Genomic DNA, 14,336 nt, shown 5'->3' with positions numbered 1-14,336 from the left:
TGGAGATGGGGAAAACATATGGCCTCACACAACTTTAATGTAACCCCCCCAAAATCAACTTATTAGCTGTGCCATAGCTAGTAAAAAAAACAAAACAAACAAGCCATTAAAAGTGCTATAAAATACTCAAATTCCATAAAGTTTTGACTAGCTTTAACTTGAGGTGCTGATACATGTATAGCTCCCAGAGAGTGCCGTGAGTTATACCGAACCTCCCGACCCAATAGATATTCACTATGGAGTCTGGACAGCGGGGCATTGAGCTCCATTTGGAGCCAATCCAGCCGAAGAGCTGTGTGTCTGCAGTTCCTCCCCCTTAACCCCACCCACCCTTCCTCCCAGCTCTGGTGCCGTCTGCACAATGGAAGGAGGAGAGAAGGGAGGGGAGGGAGCTCAGAATGAGTTTTGCACAGCCTGTGCTGGTGGGTGGATTGAAGCCCTCTGCTCCAATCCGCCTGCCCCACCTCTAGAACAGGATGGGTAAACCCCAGCCCAAGCTCTCTCCCCTCCGTTCTCTCCACTCTCATGCAGACAGCACCAGGAGCAGGGCTGAGTTACATTAGACCAGGTGCCCAATCAAACAGAAGTTAGTGAAAGCACTTTAAAGCACAGCACCTTCATCTGAACACTCATATAATGAGGCTTAATTTGTTTCGCAATCAGAGACTTTTAAAGTGCTCTGCAGCCATGCACTTCCGTCAGTGCATGAATGTAGTATGCTTTCAAGGGGCCAATGATGTGACAACTGCAGTACCTGTGGCCACCTAAATTTCAAGAGAACATCATCACCGGGGATGTATGTTAAATAATAAAACCATGGGTGAAATCCACTCAATAGAAATGATTCCATTCATTTGAAAAGGTCCAGAATTTCAGTGCAGGGCATACGTGTGTGTGTGCATGTGTATATGTCTGCGGGTATAAATAAGGGCCTTGTTACACCTTACACCGTGAGCCTCACAAATGTTGATGGGTGTTAGTTAGCCCGAATTTAGAGCAGTAACACTTCAGGCCAGCAGGGGCCTGGGGGACTGAAAGGGAAGAATCTCCCCTACACACACACACACACACACACACACACTCTCTCTCTCTCTCTCTCTCGCTCTCTCTCGCTCTTGCTCTCCACGCTTCCTTCCTGCCTGCTCAGGCTTCCCCATTTCTCCCCCACCCCTAGGTGCCCCCACCATACATCCTGCACCCCTCTGCCCCGTGGGCATTACTTACTTGTGGCTGCTTGTGCTGTCTGTCTTGGGGAGCAAGAACAGAAGCATTAACCTACCTGCCCAGCTGCTGCTACTGCTGGGCTGCTGCTCTTCCGGGCCACAGCGCAGCAGCAGTAGTGGTGGCCCAATAGGCAGTTTAACCCTTCCCTACCTGCTTCCCTGGGACAGACAGCATGGGCAGCCACAAGTAAGTGGTGGGGGGAGGGGCAGTGAGCAGGGATCTGCAGCACTGGGGACAGCAGGGGGGGCACTGGGCCAGATCCAGGCCAACGTGGGAGGGAGCAGGTGGGTTGTTTACACTAAGGTGTAGCCTAGAGTGGCTATACCTTAGTATAACAGGAGCTTGATAGCATGGATCAGAAATAATCCGTCCCTAGAGCGGCATCACTTTGAGCCTCTTAACGAGTGCTCGAAACCAGTTTTACATGTTAATGTGTGCACAATCCAGGGGTTAAGAGCTCCAGGAGCTACCCAACATCATCACAATGTAACTATCCCCTAATACTGCCTCCCCTCCCCACCCCGGAAAAGTATTATTAACCTCAAGCCAGCAAGGCAAAAATTCAAGAAAAGGATCATTGAAATGTAGGTACAGTATAAATCCAATGTCCTGACTTCAGCAGAATGTACTACAAAATCTGACATGTTAGTGGCTTCCTAAAGAGGTCTCTCAGGCCTCCTGAACCAGAATTAGAGTAACATTACACCCAGATTTTCCAAGATTATTGCACTCCAGGAGAAGGCATAAAACATCAGTGCCTGTTTTTATTCTAATTGTTGCCTTTTTTGCTAGGTTTTATCATCACAATGAGCATTTGCAGTATTGTGGTGAATATCATTTACATTTTACTTGCATATTCATTGCCAAACACACTGTGGTTTGCACAAGGATTATATCAGCAAATAGATTTGCTTCACATTCAGCGATGTAGCTTATAAGCCATAAGTTGCTTCAGCCTGCCATGAGAACAGAATATTAAGGTTAATTAATAAATTACTACTTGGTTGTGATCAGAGAATGGACTTTCACCCTTCTGTCAATTTAGAATAAAGAACAGCCTGTCTTCTTTTTGTGCAGGATCTTTCATGCACAATGAGGTAGATTCTGTGTTCCTGGAAGGCTCAGCCCAGGGAAGGGAAAAGCAAAGATGGCTTGATGTCTCCTTTGTGCGTTGTTCTTCTAATATATGGCAGCCTCTCAGCACTGGTTATAGTCCAGCATACCCCAAAGCAGTCAGTACTGAACAAGACTCCCTCCCAGCACACCCCTTTTACACTGGCAAGCCACATATATTGGTATTATACTACCAAATTTATGAAGCTCCTGTGCTAAGTGAATTTTCCCCAAGTCATTTATGGTGCTTTTATGATCCCTGTGTTATAAGAACATTGCATAGGGAGCCAGAACTGAAATACACTGCACAGAGGAGCTGAGCCATAGTCCACTGAAATTAAAGGAAAGACACCCTCCCCACCCTTTAACTTCAATAGGCTGGAGCAGAAAGGCAAGTAACTGTTGTTTTTTTTCAACCTGGCAACTGAGAGGTTAGCAGGATGGGGTACCTAGCCAAAGGAATACAGCTTTGGAAAGCAACTCTAATATTCCTCCTGGAAATGTAAGGAATATCCAGGCTAAACCTTGGAAAGAGATATTCAGGCCACCACAAATATCCTCCTTCTAACCATTTTTGTACCCACATAGGATTCTTGCCAGCTCCATTTGGTGCAGTTGTGTGTAGCTACATATAGATAGCATCTAACATATCCTCTGCATCATTTGTTGTGTCCATTGACTTTAAATGCATCTACACTGTCTTCATTGGCAAGCCCTGGAAGGCCAATGAGCACACATCACCAACTTGCTTCCATTTAGCACATCCCAAAGTGCAGGACTTTAAAGTGCAGGACTTAGGCAACGCAGCTAATTTAGCAAGCCCTTCAAAATCTACCAGAAACGGCACATCTGAGAGCAGTTCTGGACATGTGCTCAATGGCCCCCTTAAAAACCGGCTGCTCTGCCCCATGTCTGAGCATTGCCACATACAGCATGAAACATGTAGACAGCAATGTTCTGCAGCAATGTTCTGGAGCTTGCCACCGAGGCTACGTAGACATGCTCATAGGCACCCACGTTGGAAATGTCTGACCATGAGCCCTCAGGGCATGTCACAGCCAAATTTGGAAGAGAAGGCAAGAGTCTTGGCTCCCAACCCTATCACACGGTTCCCTCATCATTCATTGTTCCTTCTTTGAAGAGCCATCACCACAAGGCTACTGTGGCATTTTTATTGTGTCTATTTATTGGCCATTGTTGCCAACATCTCTCCCAAGATAAGAAACCCAAAATGACTGACATGCTGAATTTTCCACCTGGCACTTGGCCTAACAACTCCACCTCTGATCTTCCTTCCTCTTGATCAGAATGGGAACTTGCAGTTTTGAGAATTTCCATCCCAAAGAAGCCACTCTACTGCAACCACTGCTTACACAGAAGCAGGCAGATGTTTTTGTCCTTCAGCAGCTGAGATGCCTTTGATATTGAGAAGACGTGATACAAGAAAAGTGACAGTCTGATGTGGGAGACTTCTAGACTGATTCCTTTCCACTGGCATTTGTAAAAGGGAAAGTACCTTTGGCTTTCCTTATCTGCTGAATGAAGCTGCTCAGTATTTGACTTCCGAGCTGCTGCTCCCTGAACTGCAATTCAGCTGCCTGTGGTAACTAGAGTAGTAATCTGAGGGAGAAGGTCCCAGCTTAAACATAAAATACCTGCAAGAATTAGCAACGGTGACAAGCAAAATACAGAGCAAATAATGTATGGCAGTAAACAGAAATAAAAACCCTGTGTTTGCTTCTCCACTGTTTGCTGTGGTGTGGGAATGCCTCTTTCACAGGATTTCTGTCTTTGTTAGTCGAAGCATTATTCATTTTTTATTGTAACAAATGTTTCAAAAATCAATTTGTTCTCAGAAGGGACCTTCAATCACCATAAAACTAAATGGAAGGAATGTTTCTCTAAAATGCATAAGGTATATTTTCTTAACCTGCCAAGGGACTGAGTTTATATGTAGGAATTGAGCTGAAGTGAAAAATGATTTCAATTCTGTTTACAGATGGACCCAAGACACAAAATTGCAGTCAAAATCCACTTTTGGGGGGGTTGGCTGGGGTTTTTTTAATTCTATGTATTCAAATCAGAGGGAGCGGACAGAGGGATTTCAACTTTAAACATGCTGAGCAAACCTGGCCTAACCTACACCTCCAAGTTTTCATCCTGCATCACAACCTAAAGCCCATTACATCTCAGACCCCATAAGGCAACCCATCCCAGGCTCCTCTCTCACCCTGGTCTTCCTTCAGTCTCAGACTTGACTGCCAGTACAGGCCTTTGTCAGAGCATATCTTCTTCATCTACCTCATCAGTAGCACAGTAGGCCTTGTTCAGTTCTCTCCCAGCCATGTCTCCATGCCTTTTTACACATCTATCAATCAATCCCCTAGGCACTGAAGGTCCTCCCATTCCCAAGTCCAACACACCACCTGCTCTGCACTCCAGTCCTTCCTAAAGATCTTCTTCCATCTTACTCACAAGAAATGAGTAAATGCAAGCCAAGCAAGTAAAAGCACATATGTCAGAACTGAAATTGCAAATTCCTCTGGAGGTAGGAACCAGAGGCAAACAAAAAAGCTAATTTGAGACTGCAAGCCAACTCTTCAAAGCCTAGAGGTTTTGCTCTAGACTCTCTCTACTACAACCTTACATTGTGTGTGGTTGCCAATCACTGAAGCATAAGAGCCTCTAATTCAGTCATATTGCTTTGACAGGGAGCCCCCAATGCCCTGAGTCTCAGTTTTAGGGGCTACATATACCCTCCAGTGCAAAGGCTTCCAGAACTTTTTGGGAAAAAAGGAGCCACGGTGGCTCCGATGGAGGAGAGGTTGGAGAACCAACACACAAACGACCAGTCTGGCTCCTGGCCCTTCCCCCTATTATCTCTGCACACAAGCAATAAAAGTAACTCAACCACTGAGAGTGTCCTCGGCACAAAGTGGCTTTGATCCAAGTAGATAGGATAGCTCCACTAAATCACTGAAAAGACCTTTGTACTGAGATCAAAAATCAGAACCACCAACATCTAACCAGGCTCACTGAGATCACAGAGTCATGATGCTGCTTCTCAAAGCATCATTCAATAGCCATCTCTCAGCTGCGAGAAGCAGCTAGACCGACTAGAAATCCGTTAAGCTGTAACAATAAATAACTGCAGTGTCTAGTGACTCTCCAAATGCTTCTTTACCATTCAGTCATATATGTTATTATCATAAAATTGTAATGGGACCAAAGTCATAAAAAGAGATTCCCAGCCCATCTCGATAAGCTGAGCAACATTTTAAAAGCCTCTCACTACACCAGACCCTCCCCTCAGGTTCATCATATGAGACTGTATCTCTGAAGCAGTAAAGGTAGGGAATAAAGGTGTGAAAAAGCCTGCGAATGAATGCCCTGTAAAAGGAAGGCTCTAACTAGTCTTTGCTGCCCAGGATTGATGATGACATATGGAATAAATAACAGCAACTGCAAGTTCAAAGCTTCTGAGTCAAATCCTCAGCTGATGTAAGTCATCAAAGCTCTGTCTCTGTCCTTCTAATCATCTCAGGGGGCTCTCTTAACTCTGTGATCTATGATCTTGAGAGCTTCATGCTGTCACACATTTTGCTGGTCAGGCAGCCATATTCCATCAGCGTACACGTCTTCATCAAAGTTGAAATGCTTGGAAAAATCAAGTTCTTTCACCTAAATTTGGGTTTTAAACTGGGGGAAGGGAAAGAAGGTGCAGCAACGTAACATCCTATTTCTACTTCTTTTTTTTTAAGGAAACATTTTTATTTTTCATTTTGAAGCAACTTTTCTTTTTGTGCTTTTTTAAACAAGTGTATTCTGTATTACAATACCAAACTGTTAAAGGCATGGGAATGAACCATGGAGTGTTTTGAACTATTCTGAGTTTTGCTCTGATTCAGAACAAAGCCACATTGCGAGTTCTCAAGCTTGTCCACAAAAATGAACTACCATGGTCCACTCATCTCAATTCACAACTCTGATACTGAGACCCACAGTTCAACATTTAGTAATAAAACGCTGAGATTGTAAGTCATATGTGTACCAAATCCTGCACACACTAACAACTGTGACGCTAGCAACAAGCAAATACTTTGATGAATTCTAATTTCAAACAGCATGCCATTTTTTAATCTTTTCTGCTTGCTATTTTTAACCTTTTCTGCTAGCTCCTCCCTGTCCCTTCAGTCCCAAATCCTTTCCTTATTCTGCCTCTTTCATGAGCCCTCTCTCTACACCCTCTTTCTCTCTCCTACTAGTGGTTTAGTGACATTCTAAATGCCACTATCCTTTTATTCACCTTTGCAACTTGGGCTTTTCTAACCATTTATTTTGTAATACTCCTTCCACTCTCACCTACTGTGTGGAATTGCCCCTCAGAACGTAATTTCATACTCTTAAGAGGAGATGATTGCTGGCAAAAAGCGTGTTTCAGGCCCAGGAGTGAAAGGGAATAAGTGCTGAGAAAGATTTGCAAAGGACTTTCAGGGGTTTTAGCTGTGTGACTCCAAAGTGGGGCCTTGTTTGAAAAATCAGTAGTGATAATTGTATGGATAAAAACACCAGGGGTTTCAAGGAATTAAGAAACCAGAAGGGCAGGAATATAAGTTTCAGAAATAGTTGTACGTGAGTATTATAAATCTCTTAAACCATAATATTGGTGCGTGTTCCAACCATTTTCAGGCTAGCATGCTGTTTAACCTAAACAGGGATGGTAAAATCTGGCCTAGAATAATTCTAGTGGGATTCATTTTCAGCATAGCACATTAGGATTTGGCCTTGTAATTTCCAAAACCATAACAAAAATTTTGGAATTGAACCCCCATATTCAGAAAGAATGAATACCACACCATTTTGAAAAACAGCTATTATTGAATGCCTTCAAATTGCTCCAGCAGTATACTTGTCAAAACAATAGAAATCAAGAATAATTTTACCCATTTTCCATGTAAAGCAAAGAAACATCTATTCACTCCAATCATCAATTAATATTAGGTTACTATTTTTATTTGGGTTTTGTTACAACTTAATGTCTCCAAAGAACAGGGCTGACGGCACTAGGTACTCTCCATATTGTCACAGACCAGCTGGGCACTGTGAGTATATCAATTTAGTTGCAGATTGACTGAGCACTGCAACTTTATTAGCCACTGGGCTTTTGGTTCGGGATCGAGAAGGTGATGGTGGAAAGGAAAGAAACGACAAATTTCACTTACAAAAAGGAATGCATTTTACTTATGACAATAAAAGATATAGTTTGCATATATAATAGTTAATAAAAAGGTTAAGCTAATAAGCAGACAACATAACAATACAGATTAAAATTGACAGTGATAATAAAACACATAAAGATATTAACCAAGAGTTCCCAATTGGTTAGTAACTTATCGATAGTCCCTCAGTTAGAAGATGCATGGCAAGTTGAATCAGTGAAGTCAGACATCTCTGAACTGGGCTGCTCGAAGGATACTGGTGGAAGCCCCTCAGTCAGGATCTGGTCCTTGCTCTCACATGGAGTGAGAGAGATCCGTGGGGTACGGGACAGCAATGACTCTTCTGATCCGTCCTTCCCGAGGGTTACTATGACCTCTGTGTTCTTTTATATTCTAATTATGCTAATTTTTAGTTATATAGCCATTCATAATATTTCTTTATAGCTGTTATCCTATGGCATTAAAAGGTGTTAGAAATCATTATAACAAGTTACTGCCCAAGCTTGGGTTTATCCAATACGCAAATTGCAACACAGCATCTTCAGGTTTAAAATTAACATTACCCCGCCTAAATCCAGCCCCTTCAAAACTCTCTGACTATGCTTTTTTGAGATGTCCTTTTTTGAAATGTACTGGATAAGCTGGGCAGTTGAATCCAGTTTTATCATCATCAAGGCTAAATTCTGAGCAAGAAAGAAGTATTAGGTCAGCTAATTTCACAGCTAGAGCTTTGTCTTTGAGGCCTGGTCAGTTCCACAAACAGTTACAAGTTACATTTGCAGGTTACAAAAATACAAGCTTCATATTAGACAAAAGTTCCAAATGCCTCCAAGAAGCACATATTTATTGCTTATTAATTTTTTTGGTTCTGGCCATCACACCATACACATAAGGAGAGAAGGACAGACCAGATGAGATGAACAGGTTTGAGGAAGGGAATATTGCAATTTCCACTTTACTGGGAGAGAACTGAAACACAGATAAAGGCCGAGATTTTCAGAGGATTTAGGAGTCCAGACTGGACATGTCACTTCATTAGGTTCCTCTGAAAATCTGAGCTGAACCAACTTGGTCACTGAGGGACTCAATGGCAGAGACAAAAAATCTATTCAGATTCCTTGATTTTTAATCCAGTGCCTTAACCAAGACCAGACTTCCCCTCCCTAGTAAGAAAACACTAGTTGTACCTTTATAACAGTCTCTTTTTGGGGGGCACCTATACACATGCATTGAGGCTGCTTTGATGTGCTGTAATTACAGCACACTGGAGCAGGCTTCATTAACCCAGTCTGCTGCAGCATGGTAATTACCGTGCTCCAGCAGACTCTAGCATCACGTGTATCAGTGTCCCCATGCTTGTCAAATGAGCTTTAGTTAAAGTAACCCTTCTGTGATTTTTCAGCTCAGGGAAACTGATCCATGTGACGCTCCAGGCACTTTGATTACAGTGGCTTTTGGAGCCATTCTAATTAAAGCTCACAACCCCCCTCCCCCCCAGCACATGGGTACATGCACCATGCACATGTGTACAGGACTATATCATTTCCAGACTCTCCAGTATAAGAAACAACAGGTTATGCAAAAATCTCCCTTCTCGGCTTCCAAGTCAGACAGCCAAACCACTGTTGGAGTGAACTTCTTTTACCCAGCTCTTTCCTTGGAATCGTTTTCCACCACTCCTGAACACATTTTATTTAGACATATGGATTACCAATCCATTTAAGCCCAGCATTGAGCCCCAAATATCTTGTTTTCACATACAGATCTTGGGGTAAGTTTTGAAAGCCTCTTGCATTCTCCCACCTGAAGTGCCCAGTCCACGAGCTTCTTAGATCTTCCCAACAACTGAGCTCAGTCAGTGTGGGCTCTTCCCCCCTGATATTCAAGTAACCTTGCCTTCCTGCTTGCTTCACCTGCTGCTTGAAGGTCCGTAACAAACATAACAGTTTTATATCTTCTACTTAACCTTTGGAGCTGTTTAAGCTTCTCTGAGATGGAGACTCTCTGATTTATACTCTAATGTCTTCCAGCCTAAACTAATGTCATTCTTTTTTAAGATGCCCTTCCCCAAGTTTAAATTACGAGATCACGTTGTATCCAGAATGCTGTTGCAAAACCTCTTACTGAACTTGTTTCAAACTCCCTGACCTCATTTTTCCTGTGATGTACTTGTTAAATTGCCTTCCGATGCTACATCATTGTTTCAGTTTTAAAACTCTTCCTGTGATATTTAAGCATTTTTATGGCATTCTTCTCCCTGACAAATCTGAACTGCCAAAAAAATAAAATAAACCCTCCACAAATCTGAACTGCCAAAAAAATAAAATAAACCCTCCATGCTCTCCTTGTTCTCTCAAGTCTCCTGGAAAACAAGTTAGCCTGATCTAAGGCATCATTAGACGAAGTTTGAAAGTAACTTAGTGTGCTTGATTTTCTCTCTCTTTTTACTAACTGTTGTGTTCTGGTCATGAAAGGCAAGAGCCCTGATCAACCTAGGACCATGAAAGCACTAGCAATAGCATTAGGAGCTTCTCCATATACGTAGTTATAATACAGTCAGCCTACAATAAAAATGCAGTCTCCGTGGTCCCGTGACTTCCTTACTATGATTGTCAACACAAATGACTTGGTTGACACCTTACCAGGAACTGAGTTCCACATATCTATTTACATAAGCCATCAAACAGCCATCAACTGACTACAGCAACTTTCAAATGCTTGGAGATCTAGATGAGAAAGACACTGTTGTCTAGATCCAAATTAGAGGCTTGGAGGTGAAAGGCCTGGCTGTTTCATTACACTAACAATCCTTCAAGCTATCAATTTCCCATTGATAAATTGTTCTCCAACTTCAATTTAAAGCCCCATTCATTGACATTTCAAACATCCTTTTGCACACTGCAAAAAGGCACTTAAGGTCCTGTTGAAGGAGTCAGATTGTATAAAAGCTGGAGTTTTTAGATTAGGCAATTTTAGAGAAAGTGAGCCAGAAAAGCATCTGTAGCCCTTTTTTTCCTTTAAGTTCTAGTGAACAGCAGTTCTTGAAAAAAAATGTTGCCTTGAACTTACCCAGCTCTCTAACAAACTCAACACAACACAACACAACACAACACAACACAACACAGATGCATCCACACATGCAGGCACATGCATTTGCAGCAGCAGCACAAATCTGTGCTGGAGACTTGTGCCTCAGCACACATGCCTGAACATGCTCTTTGCTGTGGGACAAACTGTGCCACTTGGACAAACTGACCCTGCTCAGCTCCTCCTGAATCTTTAGCCAAGGGGAGCTAGAGGCTGGGCCTGTGCTGGCCCCAGCAGTATGAAAAGCTGCCCTGGCGAGCAGCTCAGGGCTACTTGCCCTCAGGAGTATCTGTGGCCCAGCCAGTTGGTATCTGAGGACACTAGCCCCCTGTGCCAGGTGGACGGCTGAAGCAGCTCTAACCTAGAGTGGCCTGTGCACCCTCTACCCACTGCAGCAGTCTGGCAGTGGGGGCTGCTGCCTGGCTGTGACTTGCTGCCACCTGTGACAGCATCTGCCCCCTTGGACCTGCAGCCCTACTGCTGCACACCTGCCAGTGTTCTTTCACGTTTAAAATGAACTGCCACTATATAAAGAGAGATCACTTGGGCGATGTTTTATTGATATATTTACAATTTTAAGCAATTTGGAAGCCTACCAATGCCTTTATCGTCATAATAAAAAGAATTCTAAATATATATATACTTTAGCTTTTGCTTCTGGTTTTTTTATAATAGAAAAATCAGAGCTGCCCCAGCCCCCTTTGCTCACCGAGCAGACTAGGATGCCAGTGCCCTGCTCATGACCATGCCCTTGCCCCTCACTCTCAAACTACAGACCCCCAAAGTGCCCCTCACTCCTGATCCACAGCTTCTGCCTGCTCCGCGCTAGCTCCCTCCCAGCAGCAGCTCTGTCCCAGCACCAGGACACGAGTCCAGCTGCAGCTGTCCCACCGACTGCTTTGTGGCTCTGAGCAGTGCCAGCCCTTGCTGTTCTGCTCCCTGCACCTGTGCCCAGGCCCCAGTGATCCCTATGTCATTCCTGGCAAAGACCTCAACTGGGGCTCGGGGACTGGGCTGGGCAAGCCCCATCCCTTCCAGGCTGGCCTCCCCCTGTACAAGCTGCTCTAGGTGGGCAGGGGGCTCTAAGCCTGGCTCTGGCAGCCTCTCCTACCCAGAGCACTTCCCCACCCCCTGACCTCCTTCTCTCTCCCTCACACACACACCCCTCCTGCCACCTCCACCCCTCCCCTAGCCCATCACACCCCCCAAGCGGTTCCTGTGACCAGAAGCCCCCCAGGCTGGGGCTGTATGGCCAAGCACTGGTGTAGGTATAGGGCAGGGCTACAGTATGGCTGTAATCCCTGCAGCAGGTCCCATCCCATCTGGCGGCTGGGCACACAGGATGTGAGATTTTTGGAGGGATGTGGGGTTTGGGGGATGCGTGGGAAGGGGTTTGGGAGCTGGCTGTGGGGTTTGTGGAAGGATTTGGGGGGGTTGTGGGTGGATGAAGAGGTTGGTGTAGGGTTTGTGGGAGGGAGATTTATAGCGGGGTGTTGGGCTCATCTGGGGGTTTGAAGGTGTGTGGGGTTTGTGGGTGGATTGTGGGGGGATTCATGGGTGTGGGGTTTGTAGATGAATTATAGGAGGTTTGTGTGTGGGGGAGGACTGTGTGGGATGGTTGGGTTCACCTCCGCAGCACACTGCCCCCACTACCCCAGCAGCAGCAGCCAGCAGCAGGCCCTTGGGGCACTCATGGCTCACTACTGGCAGAGTCCCCCGATGGTGTGCAGTGCCACCTGAGATTTGGGGACTCCATGTGCTACACAGACCCAGGAATGTCTGCTGAAGCATGCCTTCAAGCAAAACCAGTCTGGTTCTTGCCAGCACCTAGGGCTCCTGGCACCACAGGCAGGAGCTACATGCCATGGGGCCAGGCCAAGCCGGCTCCTGCCTCCATGTGCCCCATGTGCCATCAAGCCAGACTGGCTCCATGGAGGCAGGAGCCAGTCCTGCATGATAGCACGTGGCTCCTGCCTGCAGTGCTGGGGGCCCCACATAGTGGTAAGAGCCGGCTCGGTCCTGCTCAAAGGCATGTGCCAGCAGGCTGACCCAGCTCCATGTGCCACATGGAGCCCCCAGGTCTCAGGCAGTGCTGCACATTGCCAGGGGACTCTGCCAGCAGCAGGCCTCAAGCACCCCAACAACCCACTGCTAGGTACTGCTGCTGGGGGTGGCAGGGACTGTGCACCATGTTGGCACGCAGGAAACCCACCCCTCCTACTCAGTTCCCCCACCCCCACACAGTCCCTTCCACCCTCACATCCTTGCTTACCAGGGACACAGCCTGGGTCCCAGGCAGATCCAAGACACTGCTGCCAGCCTTGCCCTGCTTGTATTTGTTCCAGCACACTGCAGAAACATGCTAGAGCAGCAGAGGCACGCGGCAGGCATAGAGACACTCTGGCCATGTGCTGAAGCATCGCTCTGCAGGACCCAACCTCCAGTTGCTCCAGAAGCAGCCCTGCACCACTTTTTTCCAGCATTTATATATATAAACACACACACACATACACACACACTGGGTTTTTCCAGTATTAAATGGAGTCCGTGCTGCAGCACAGAGAACTTTTTTTCTTTCCTAGCATACCTCCGGCAGCTTCTCAAACTGCTTGGAGACACAGCAACAGGCACGTGCTCGCTAATCTGGTTGCAGCCCACAAATGCTGCAAAGAGGGTTGTGAAAGCCTTCTTGTTGCCTTAACTATAGCCTACTTTGCTGGTAATCAAAATCAGGCCCTGATCCTGTACTGAGCCCCATTCATTCATGCCAAGGCACAGTGAAGTCAATAGGACACTAGCCAGGCATAAAAGCCTGCTACATAGATTTCATTGCTGTATCTGTTAAGAAGCAAAATACTGAGAAGTGGTCAAAATGTTCCTAATAAATGAAAGGAAAAAATAATTTACTGTACACCAAGGCTGTGCATTTAAAAGGTCCCTACTGCATATTCATTTAGTTTTTAAAAGTAAGCCTTACCTGATAGAGGCCATCTGAAAAAAGGCCCTAAGAGTTAAATGCATCCCTGTAGAATTCATTAGTTGTGTAGAGTTTTCTCCCTATAAAAAATTCAAATAAATCGGTTCCGTTAGCCCAAGTACAGATCCCGGATGTAATTAGTGTGATAATCAATATATCAGTAGGAAGCAGCTACTTAAGTGCACCCAGTGCAGCCATAGATTTAGGACAAGTGAAAGGGGCGTACTCAACAACAGCAGGGAAGAGTATAAATGCAAATGAAGCTCATAAAAAAGAATGAGTGGTTCTAGCTGTGCAAGCTGCTCAAAATTCATCTAGGTTTTTTCTGAAACTGAGAGAAGAATGGGCTGCTGTGAATTACCCATATTTGGTTAACAAATGTCAATATGTACCATAGACCTTCATTTGTTTTCCCACTTACTTGGAGACTTGTTAAAAAGTGCTCCTAGCTTTTTCCTCTCCACTAATGCACAATAAAAAAAAGTTCCAATAAAATGCGCACCTGTCATGCTCATATTTTTAGTGTTAAAAATACTCCCTGTTGTGTACAGAGGACCAGCTGTGCCGACAGCTTTAGTGCATGACTGACATGCTCTGAGGCATAGATAGCCAAAGGTAGAACGCCTCAGATTTGGCTCAGATATTCTCTCCTTGCAGTCGAGTTTAAAGAAATGCAAGCTAAAAACTGACACTGAGGAAGTTCTCCGGAACCTCAA

The 14,336-nt window shown here is 45.0% G+C and overlaps 1 long non-coding RNA gene across 4 annotated transcripts in view; it reads right to left on the bottom strand.

Annotated features, from left to right (window-relative positions):
• The window catches only part of LOC149872258 (uncharacterized), a 226,687-nt gene extending 212,777 nt beyond the window's left edge, over positions 1–13,910 (bottom strand). For 3 of the 4 annotated variants that reach the window (XR_016440606.1, XR_016440609.1, XR_016440608.1), the window contains exon 1: positions 13,621–13,808. This is a non-coding gene — a long non-coding RNA (uncharacterized LOC149872258). Of the gene's footprint in view, positions 1–13,620; positions 13,809–13,846 lie in introns of those variants that run through there. The other variant, XR_016440607.1, reaches the window with a different exon arrangement.
• Positions 13,911–14,336: the final 426 nt, after the last annotated feature.

The sequence above is a fragment of the Crocodylus siamensis genome, chromosome 2, assembly GCF_052110815.1.
Source record: "Crocodylus siamensis isolate JL-2025a chromosome 2, ASM5211081v1, whole genome shotgun sequence".
Lineage (NCBI taxonomy): Eukaryota > Metazoa > Chordata > Crocodylia > Crocodylidae > Crocodylus > Crocodylus siamensis.
The sequence above is the reverse complement of the archived record's forward strand: the minus strand, read 5'-3'. Positions and strand labels throughout refer to the sequence as shown.